Consider the following 12,827-nt stretch of genomic DNA (forward strand, 5'->3'; position numbering starts at 1 on the left):
TTATGGTAGTCTGTAGGTATGAGTAAAAGTTTCGAACATTTAATACAGGGCTTTTAATATAATGTTATAATGTCATTTGAAAAATATTAAAAATCCATTACATTCAATAGAGAAATGCTTTTTTTATATTTAGTTTATTAAAATGTAGTTCTTTTGACATATTCCCTTATTATTTTTAATATTAAATTTATTATAGGTTAAGATCAGCCTAAAACTTATATAAGTAAAAAAAAAGTATTCAAAATACATAAATATTTTCTACATGGTTTCTAAGAATATTATAAATTCCATGTTTCTTCAAGAAATAACCAATATAAGTACTTATTTATATCAATAAATTCTTTGTAAATTAATTATTTCATGAACTATATTTACTGAATTCTTGATTCTATTCATTTTGTTAATAGTGAATTATCATCTCTATTATGTGTTGCAATATGGTCCTTTGTTTCTATGGCCAAACCACTGAACAATAAGTCTTAGATGTTGAACTAGACTCTGAAAAAAAAAATTAAAATTATTATGATATAGAAAAACAAATGTTTTTTTTTCAGTTGAAACCAATGTTATTATATTGTATTTATTATGGCTGTGGTTTAAGCTAAATGCCTGAAACTAAATATAATTAGCTTATTACGAACATTTTGTAACAACGTACTTCTACTATTTAATATTTAAACTGTTGAACTGGAAGGCTCCATTACTACGGATAATGTTTTCCATGCTATGTGACATAATTTGCATAAGGTACCTATTTATTTGATTTGATATCTTACACTTTTATAAATTTAAACTAATATAAACTAGAAAGACAAAATCAAATTGAAATGTTAAAATTGGTCAAAAGATCTAATCATATATCAAAGTGGGACGGCATTAAGTGTTTTGATTTGTTTAATTTTTATATCTAACGTTTAAAATTATACTCACTAGACGTTTCAACAACAATCAATTAAATAGAAAAGGTACAATCAATATGACCATCATAGTTGTTGACCACTCCAAAATAACATTTTGATGAAGTTAAATTTCTGAAATAAAATGTGATTAGAATAATTTGTGGACATTTGTTACATAGTCAATCCCAATCAGTATTTAAAAAGATAAGCTGTGTACTAAAACTTTCCATAGGTAACACAATGAAAATAAAATTGATAATAATAAAAACTGCAGAGGTTTTTTTTAAATTAAATTAATACACTACAAAGTGCATATCAAGATAATAATGAAATTACTAACGTTTCTTTTTTTTCCAAAAAGTATACCTAGAGCTTAATTAAGTTGAATTAATTACTGAAGGTAAGTACCTATGTCATAAATATATAATATAAGATAAAAAAATATTCGATATCATAAATAAACTCATGAAAATATTTAAAAAATAACTATGAAAACACACTGCTATTAACATATAATAATTTATTTCAAACAATAATGTATGTGATATCGTTACTGTAAAGTTTAAGTTTTTAAATAATATTTCAGAATATTTTTAATTACCTCCTGCAAGCTATAAATGATTGAAGAGTAATTATTTACTACCAAAGAGAGACTTAAATTATGTATGTACAAATACTTCTACTAACTGTTACAAACTAGTCTTGTTACAGTAACTTGTAATATGAGTTATGTTGAACCCCAACACATTCACATAGATAATATTTAAATCAGCAGACAAAGCTTTAAAACACAATTTGTTACCACAACATTTTTTAGTTTAATTTATTCATGCATTGCTCACAGTGAGGTAGCCATAATTAAATCTTTATCATCCACAATTCAAAATTCTGAATTTGATAATAGAATACTATAAATTGATACCCCTCGATAATATTTCATAGGTTGAATCTATCTACACTAGGCATAATTTGTGATAGATTATAATTTATAATAATATATATTTAAAAATAAATAATTTAACTGTAATAAATTATAATTTACAGTTCATGACATAGCTGGTATTGTTATAATGGGTCAATTATATGGTACAATACCTTATTGACTTAAAATCATCAAATGTAGATATTCCAAACTTGTTGAGTTTAATAGGATTTCACCATTATTAAGAAATAAAATATAGGAATCTACAATAACAGTAATAATCTGGATTGAATTCAATGCAAACTAAAAATAGTAATTTACAAAATATGAATTAGATTGTTTATAAAATATAAGAGCCCAATTATAATAAACATTAAAAACAAGTACTGTTTTAAATTAGAATTTTGAATATTATATTCTATGGGTATAGAACTCTAAATAAGACCTATTGATATCAGTTTAATAGTTTAAACTTGACACTACCCAGAGCCGTATTTGACAAAAAAAATACTAATTACTCCTCTGAATTTTCATGAATGTGGAGTATTTTGTAATTGTAGGCCAGTAGTCTTTTACATTTCCAATGTTGTTGTGTGGGAACAGATATATAAATGCCTTTAATTAGGAAGAAATAAAACTAATACACTTTTTAATTATTTTAATATCAACACTTACTCAACTAGTAATCAAAATTTTAAAATAAATATAAAAATTCATTTACCTGAATCATCAGTAATATATAGTTGAGTGTTTGAGCCACACTGTTTTAGTTTAATTGGTGCAGATTCCAACCGTGTCACTAGACAGCCGCTCTCAAGGCGTTGGTGAGCATCACAATCACCTTTTCAATCTGAATACAAATACAAAATAAAGGGTGGCTTAAAAGTTATTTCTGTCGAATGTATTAGTTCTTACATACCTAGAAATAGTGTAGATATAGCATGTTGCTGAAACCTGTTCTCCAAATCATTAGAAACATATTTTTCTCGAGATGTTTTCCATACAACTTCACATTTTTTTTTTTTTTGATAGAATATCAGCTTTATAACCAAATTTCACACCTAAAAGTGTAATAAAAAAATAGTTTATTTATACTACAAAACACAACTGACTTGGTACACATTATGTATTGTGCAATGTTTTATTTTAATTTGTGTAAATCTCTCTTATTATTTACAAGGTTAAAAATATTTGGTAACTGTGTAACATTATTATGTTGTATATTTGACAAATACCATTAACTTGTTTGACAGTTAACACTTAACATCAATGTAATAGAAAATACTTACCGAGCATGGTCTTTGGCAAAAGAAAGAAACTAACAGTTTCTTTTTGCGTTTTCATTTCTCCGCATGATTTCACTACGCATTTAAATGAATAACCAGTCTTACAAATCGACAATGAAGTAGTATGTAGGTGTATCATAAAATGTACAATATAAATCACGGACACAAAATAGTACACTTAGTAAACACAGTACAGCACGCGGGCTTGGAATCAAAGAGTTCTATATATAAAATTGTTTTTTTATCGGTTCTGTAAAAGATTATTTTTCTCTATTTTTTAGTCTTGGAATCAATTTAATCCATCCCTTATTAAAAAAGTTACTAGAAACAAAAGGTTCTATGTGACCCTTATCCAAACAACGTGTTGGATACAGCGATAGAACATTTTGTTTTTAAATTTATATTTAAAACAAAAAGTGTTATCTAATAAACCAAATAATTATTGGAAACAAAAAGTCTTATCGGAACTAAGTGCATTCAATCATACAATAATTTTCATGCATCATTGTTATTGATATACGTCAAACAAACGTAAATAATATAAATAATTAGTCAGGTATCTTACTTTATAGCTACATTTGTTGCATGTTCTTAAGACTTACCAAATATTGTTTGAAACAGAATGCGTTTCATTTTGAGCTAGCTTTAATAATGTATCATCTAGCTTTAATCGTTCTTGACTTGAATGTTCTAGGTTTAGACATATTTGTTTGAAACAAATCTCTTTAGATAACTATACTTCTGAGCTTTACTGCGTTTGTAGATAGGTAAATATAATTGTAAATACAATTAATGTAAAAAGTAGTTCCATAATTTTTCACAATCATTGGCCAGTACCAAGGAATAACAATGAACAAGTCTATGACTAAAATATATTAAAATTTAAAACCAATGATATTCATTTTTCATTATCAACAATTATGGTACCTATTACTGTACCTATTACTGTTAAAAATATGATCAGCTATTAGCTTCTAACAAAAAATTAGATATATTATGTGAATATAATTTGAACACCACTCATTTTGAAAGGTATTTACTATTTATACTTGTAAATTTTTGTTATATTTCCCATGGTTAGTAAAACTATTAACATGTTTTTAAAGAATAGTCTAAAACTTTTTTAGATCATTATCTGAAAATGAAGCCCAGCATGACTCAACAGTTTTAGCAGAAGTTGTATTACTTTTCTTCAGGACTATCAGGTGCACGCTCTACTGAACAATTTTGATATTGTCACATAGAACTCTTTGATTTCAAGCTCGCGAGCAGTGACCAGCGAATTCGGATTAAGCTTCGTGGTAAGTCGTGATAGTATAACTAGATTAAGATAGCGGCAAAGGTATAAACAAAGTCGACCATGGTTAAAACTAAACAGAACAAACCATAGACCTTTTAACAAATTGACTGCGCATTGATAATGTATTTTATTATATAAATGTTATTGACTAACAATAATTTAAATCCACATTTTAATAAAAAACATTTAGGGCATTGGTCTGTGCCCCCTCCCTCCCTTACATCATTTGAGCTGTAAATGAATAGCTTTACGTACTCAATTCACGTGTTAGTGTATAAGTATTATTCTACTCGCAGAGGCAGTTCTCCTTGAGTTGTTATGGTCTCTTAGGCGTAACCTCAAACTTAGAAACCACATTCTATTTTGGCAAGCTAATCAAGAGGAGCGGCCAACAACAAGTTATCATTACGAGGTGACGGTTGCGAGAATAACAACTTATTGAACCAGCTACATCCACCTCAAGGACGCCCTGTCCATGCGCAGGATCCATCAAAGGAACCGACATATAGGAGGACTGGGAACACAGTAAAGACAGATGTACCTGGGCCAGCAACGCAGAAGCGACTTCACGCCACTAGCCATATACAGGACGACTACTACTACTACTATTACCACGACGATATTATACATTTCATTCTGTTATAATAAAACACTGCATTTATAAATCTAATTTGACTACTATTATTTTCAAATCATCCACATAGTGACTCCCTGAAGGGGCAGCACGTAAAAAAGCACTGAGTAGGTACATCTATTACCTAATAATGTATTACAAATAACATTTGGTCACTCTCCACTCAGCTGGTAGTAAAAACTAGAAATATGATTTAGTGATTTAGTGGCCCTAAAAAGGATCATTTTGTTTAAAATTATAAAAACGTTTGGCACCTCGATCCTTTTCCCGGACCTTTTGCCTCCTTCGCCACGACCAGTCATGATAACTTATTGCTGAAAATAATACTTGTGATAAATACGAGACTTGTTGAGATGAATGATAACTTATTGATCGGTGACGTAGTATTTAGATCATCGATCCCACAGACCCTGCACCTAGGGGTGTGTGAGGCCACACCCTTCGGCTCAATGAGACGTCAGCTCACCCTCTAAAAACCGTATAAATAAGGTACGTAGACATTGTAATTACCTACCAGAATAAAAAAAAACAATTTTCATTAATTTATAGAGTATGATGACAATATTGTCAAAGTTCAAACAGAACCTTCCTAAACATTCGCAATATGCATCGTGGTACTTATTGTATTCTTGATATTACTAATCAATATACTGACTGATGTGTTTTTGTATTTCAAATTTTTCAATTATATATTATAATTTAGAAAAAATATAATATTTTTTTATTTTTATTTTTTATTGGTCTAGAGCCCAGCAACTACGGTCATTAGCTATTGTAGGGGTTACGGTTGGTTTAGTTGGTACGGTTGGTTAGCAACACGTGTACCTATGCGTGGCAAGGTTTTTTGCCACTATATGGGTGCGGATGGTATAATGAAATATTTATTTCAGATTTAAATGCTATCTCACTGAAATATAATATCACTTATGTATTTATTATACGTTTATAAAAATATCATTCAGTGACCAACATTCAAGAATATTATAAAAATACGACAAAATGATTATCACCAAACGTAACATATAAATTAAAATTCATGCAAGATAACGATTTTTAAATAACGATCATCGTCAGTATAAACATCAATGACTTCTTTTCAGCTTAACACGGTCAACATAAACGTATGGCCGAACTAGGTTTTATTCTCAAGTAATGAGTTGAATAAAAAATTTGTTTATGATCCGTTGCAGTAAAAAAAATGATAAGAAAATTATGACTACTTTAAAGTTTAAACTGTTTAATATTAATTAAATAGGTACAAAATATGTACGACGAATCGTACAATATAGAATACTTATTATTATTACGTTGTCCAATTGGACATGGATGATGGACTAGTTGCGCCTAAAACATACGTTGTATTTTATGGTAAGTCAGTATACTTATTGTTCGCCTTATGTTTTAGGTCAGTATACCAATTTTATTGCGCTGCATATACTTTAGGTATGTTTAAGTATAGTAGGTATATTATAAATGTACTAACTATTATTGTCGTTCATTGTATACAAATTGAAAAAATTGACGAACTAATCGTTTTTATATAATCTGAAAACAGCTATTTATTTATATAACTATTATGAATAATTTTTAATTATAAAATATAAACAATAAACTGTAATATAAAATAATATTATAATAGTGATTTATTTAATTGTAATTATATACTATTTGTGTATAATAGATTATTTATAATATATATTATTAATGTCCATGTTCATTACATTCCAATAAAAATATTGTTATATTCATATAATATAACAATATTGATAAGAATAATAATATTATTAGAAAATATCTTTAATGATGTTTATGATTACGAACATATACATTATAATAGATTACGAGTACCTCTAATTTCGTAGAAAACGCTAATTTATATTATTATTATACTAATGTTGGAATGTTCAAAATGTCTATGGTTAATATTTTTTTGAATATCAACAAAATTACAAAAATTATTAAGTTACAAGATCACGTGTGCTGGTCGCTTGGTCTTGAAGTTTAGGTATGGCGCACTTCTTACCCGCTCGTATTAATATTCGCGCGTTGACGAATATCTATGGTGGTTGTATATTATTGTTGAGGTAAGCGCATATTTCATGTGCTTGTGATTTTTTTCGAGAAATGTGTGGTTTTTGTTCATAATACCTACTTGGCTTAATTCATGCGTGCTTGTTTTGCGATTCATTGGCTGACATGGATTCGTTTGAATGGCTCTTGAAGTAATGTTTGTGGCTTTGTATGGCAAGAGGTGTGATGTATAAAGGAATTAAGTTTGTCAGTTAATATTTTTGATTTTTGATAGGTACTATTGGTCCATATGCTTATATTTCCTATTAATATTCATGTGTTAATATTATATTAAGTTTCGTGTATGAAACTGGATGCTGGCTATGTAATTTGTCTGGAAGGTGCAGTTTTAATTACCTTGTTATTGTAGACGATTACGTCATGACGTGATAACTATTCGTATCATTTCTTTTGATATCAGCCGTGAGATGGTCTTAATAGTGTAACTATTTTTTTTTACCTTGTTATTAAAAAAATAATTGATGGTCTCATTATTTGGTTTTTTTTTTCTTTAATGTCAGATGCGAGGTACTATTGTTAGGTACTTTTATTGATTTTTTTTTTATGGGTTTTTTTTTATGTAATGATTTGTTTGCATGATATCTTCTTAGTCTGATGTGTTTCCATTTATTGGCATCATTAAGTGCGTTGATGTCTGTGAATTTATGTAATTATATTGATTCAAGTTATAGAAATAAATTATTTTATGTATTTAATAACATATTTAAACTGCGTTTTAATTTTCTACACTGATGTATGTTCGTTATTGGTCCCAAAACATTTTAAGTATTTATAAATGTAGAAAGTAGAAATATAATATGTTACACGACTATAAAGTTATTTTATGAAAATAAGTGGAAATAAAACGTGGGAAAGCGCTAATAAAACATGCAAGGCCAAATTGGTCTTCAACAAAGACAAAACTTTACTACAAGAAAAATCAGTTTTGGATCATGATCATGAAGCATATTCTACAATTTAATGTCAAGCAGTAAGTAATAATATCAAACGAAAAATATCTGAAAGCAATATAAACAAAATGCCATCTAAAATAACAAGATTTGAACTTCGCAGTTTAGGAAACGATACACAATCACTGACCTATGATACTTCATATATTCGTAGAAATATATATAATAAAAAAACCAAATACCACCCACCACTTACCAGGGATATTAATGAAGTACATGAAGTTCTAATAAATATGCATATTATGACTAACAAAAATGTAAACGTATTGCTAATAAATGATAAGAAAACAAATATAATTATATTTACATATCTCACAAATTTAAAATACTTATGTTCTATGGAAAAAAAAATTATGGACGGAACATTGGTAGTTATTACTAATTTATTAGCATACAAATAATCATAATAATATAATAATATAATATTATTATAAATCGACAAAATAACTTTGAACACAGGATAACGTGATTTATCTTTATCTTTGGCAGGATGAAAGACGGCTATGAATGTGAGCGTGTATAATATATTGTTTCATTGTTTATAATTTTTTATAACTTATAAAACAAGTTAACAGTTACATATTATATTGAATTGTTCCAAAAGTTGAAACGGCTATTTTTTTTAAATGAAACATTTACATTTTTCAATAACTAATTATATTTAACAAATAATAAGACCTAAATGTAATACCTTTATTATTAATAAACAATTTGCCTGTGAAATTTTATTAGATAATAGTTTAGTTGAGACATCAATTCGTTGAATTTCTCAACAACATCTGACACAGGAACAAAAGCTAAAGCCATTAGCTGCTTTATTTTCAAAGCAAAATCTGCATTATTCGTATATTTTTTACGTATTTCTGGAAGGCTTTGTATTTTTCGCTATAGACATTGACCAAAATGAAAAAAACAGCCTCTCATTTGTGTACCAGTATAAACATTAGTAAATGCTTCAATTAGACCATGTTCAAAATCAGTCATTATACTAATCGGACTTAAATTTTTTTCCAAAATCAAAAGTTCACGGGCAACTCGAGTATAACTCTCTTTTGATTTGTTAGGTAAAAGTACAAAAACTAATGGCAATACCGCATTATATTTTATCGCATGTATGGATAGAATTTGAGTAAACAAATGTGGTGCTGATTCAAACGTGCCATCTATAAACCAATGACTTTGCTCAGACGCTAAAATCTTTAAATTATTTTTTGTCGAAAATAATAATAATCTATTATTGTCATCCACGCCACTATCGTATAGAAGAAATTTCTCGTTGTCTAGGTAATATTATATGGTTCAAAAATAATTAACTCTGATAACATACTCGGGTTTGCTGGAGGTGCATTTTTTCGATGCCTTATTCGTTGAATGGTTTTTTTCATTGCATTAACTGTTGGTAAGGCGGCAGATACTGCTTGAGAAGAACATGACATTTTAGCAACAATTTGTTGTGGAGTTGACTCAATTTGATTCGACATTTCTTTTATTTGTGCAATACATTTTTTAACACCAATGTCCTCATTATTTGGCGTATGATTATGCAGATCGTCTTTATGAAAAGAAACCTCACTATTTTTAGTATGTGCCCTTCCACGGCATTTATCAGTATTGTATTTTATACATTTCCAATAAGTTTTTTGTTTTTTATATAATCTTTTTCAAAAATATATCCTGAGTACACTAGTAAGTCTTTTCCTTTTGAACTTTTCACGTAATTTAAAGACATTGTAAAAATTGTTAATGAAGTGAATTAAAATAACGCACTATAACAATAAGCAAAACAACGGACAAACACGAACGGCGTAAAACAAAATTAATTGAACATCAAAAGCGGATTGACGACTAGAGGTTACAACTGTAGGCCCGTCATCATATTCGTCGTCACCGTATAAATCGTAGATAATATTACAGACAATCTACAATGTGTGTTGACTATTAGTTTATCTGCGTATTATTTGGGTTTGCACCGATAGCGAAAAATATCTATACAATTTGAAGCCGATTTCATTTAGATTAATGGACGGGGATATATCGATATGTATACGTGATGTATAGATAGTACGAATCGGAATTTTTATATTATTCTTTCAAGATTTTATAAATAATATAATATGGACGGGGAAATGTCGTACGGGGAAACGTATTGGACGGGGAAATGTCTTACGGGGAAGTGGCTACGGGGAAATGTCTGACGGGGAAATGGCAGACGGGGAAGTGACCTGACACACGCACGGCAACACACACCAAAAGACTAATACTAATACTAATACTAGACGTCGCTTCGGCGGCACGAGTAGGTGGACAGTGTTGTCACTTATCACTACAATATTTAATTTATTTTTCATTGATTACCAAGACTCAATAATAAATTATAAATTATATTAATATGTATAAGAAATAGATTTTTTTTAAAGATGTAAATCTTATATTCTAAACTTTATTAGCTATTTGTAGATTCTGAGCGGAGAATAGATATTTATTTTTAATATTTTAATTTAAATTTTTTTTTTGTGTCTGTCATCACGATTTGGTGCAGTAAACAGCTTTGATTTTCTTCAACAGTAACTTGCTGGATGGGAAAGTGAATCTAATTGGTGCATTCAGGAGTTCAAAATTCACTATAGTTTTCAAAAACACCGGAAAAATCGACAAAATGAACTTTGGTTTTTGGTGTAACTCTAAATGTTAATTAAACAAATGGCCGTAGATACACACTGAGATTTTCACTTGGATTCGCTGATTTTCGATGGTTTCTATTAGCATTTTCTATACTTTATACAATTTTCAAAAAATTTAAACTTATTTACGGACAGTTTAAAATTTTATTTATGTATTTCCTAAATAATAGGAATAATTGTAGATGGCTTATTGTAACTTCTAGGTATTAAATTTAAAAACTATATACTTTATTTTAAATATTTTATTCATGATGACAGAGAGGTTTGTGTGAAGTTAGTGGCACTTTTTCAAAAATTCGTATAAAATAAATGGTGGTTCAACAAATGGTGGGACCTTTCCAATAACGTCTGTAGGTATATAATATTTACTCAATTATTATTTATTATCCACCTCTAATACCTAAGCTGTGAATGTGAGGAGGTAGCGTCTTCAAATTTGAAACCAATTATAATTTATTTTTATTGAAAAATTATTATTAAACTCAATACAAAATGCATTCGAGGTTTTGGTCAAATAAGAAATCAAGAAAATTACCAATGCAGAATTTTTGTATCAAAGGAAAAAAAAATAAATTAACAATTATTATACTATGTATTTAAATTATTTACTGGCATTAAATAATTTTCAGAGAATATACTTACTTAGTTGATTGATAATAACTTACTATGATAGGAAGTACCTAACTATATTTATATTAGAATAAATATAACAACTTTTTTGTGTAAATATATTTAAGTTCCCGAGAAATATTCCATAATATAAAAGGGAACATAATATTATTTATTAATTTTCGTTGATAAGTCATTGAAATGCAAAAAGTTTTGCGATCAGAAAATTGAAATTAATTTCTCTAAAAATGAATACTTTATCATACTACTCATTGGTATGTGTCTATATTATAGAAAACGCTTACTATCTATAATTCGTTTTTGTATGATAGTACCTACATACCTACGAATATTAATTTTTTACGCAAGAAATTTTGCTTGGATCTAGTGTTGAAGGTAACGGTAACCGGTAACTAATAACCAGGAGTAAAAATAGGTTTATAATAACGGTAACCGATTATAGGTTCCCCAAAATTCTGGGACCGGTTTCAAGCCCTGATATCTAACCGTATTATATATTTTGTACACTACTCTGAATAACAAATTGGTTGCACGGCGTATTGTATAGGCAATATAGGTACATATGTGCATTGAATATAATTAATTCAATAAATATTCAATATTAATGAGGACACTTTTTAGTCTTCGTCAATAATATATTGTACCCTATCAATTATCACATCCGTTTATTAGTTTGAAGTTTTAGTAATTATTATTGAACACCAATGATGCTAGTATAATTTTTATTCATATTAAAAAATATTTTTATATATTATTGCATGGTGTAAATATTTCAAGTTGACTATCATTATATCTTTCAAATAAATTCTCCACGCTTATAGCAATTTTAAATTATAACTTATACAGTAATAAATAATAACGAATGAATAATATGAATATGTGATAATTTGCATCGTTATATACATTTTACGTAATGTTTCGTAGTTGTTATTAGATTAAATGTTTATAATAAATGATATAATGAAATAGCATCTTGTATCATCAATATTATTATATACCACTATAATTAATAATATTTATATGCAGTTTAAGTGGGTTATAGTGTGTAATGCCATTCCAGATATTGTAATATGTATTTATATTATTAAATTATTATACTATACTCGACCAGGAGTGGTAAGATATTTATAACGTTGAGTTCTCAGAACTGTTTTATTTATATTCAGTCATTGAGGTTTTATTGTTGTTTTAAAAGAGCACCGAAACACAAAAAAAAAAATACTAAGTTTTTTAATTGGAAGAATGTTCAATTCTAAGAATAATGGTAAGGTTTAACGTTTATACACACATTATTAAATGAGTAATGAGGAATCAAAAAAAGGCGTGTGACGTCATTGAGGTCACAGTTATAGCCTATCTTATACTTGTAAATGTTACTCTACTAAACCTACTTCTAAACCACACTAGATAAGTAAGCCCTATAGTCCTATATAA

General features: G+C 28.2%; 1 pseudogene; it reads left to right on the forward strand.

Moving 5' to 3' along the window:
* The first annotated feature begins 7,955 nt into the window (after positions 1-7,955).
* On the forward strand, positions 7,956-8,589 carry LOC132933425 (uncharacterized; annotated as a pseudogene).
* The last annotated feature ends 4,238 nt before the right edge of the window (positions 8,590-12,827 follow it).

The sequence above is a fragment of the Metopolophium dirhodum genome, chromosome 1, assembly GCF_019925205.1.
Source record: "Metopolophium dirhodum isolate CAU chromosome 1, ASM1992520v1, whole genome shotgun sequence".
Classification (NCBI taxonomy): Eukaryota; Metazoa; Arthropoda; class Insecta; order Hemiptera; family Aphididae; genus Metopolophium; species Metopolophium dirhodum.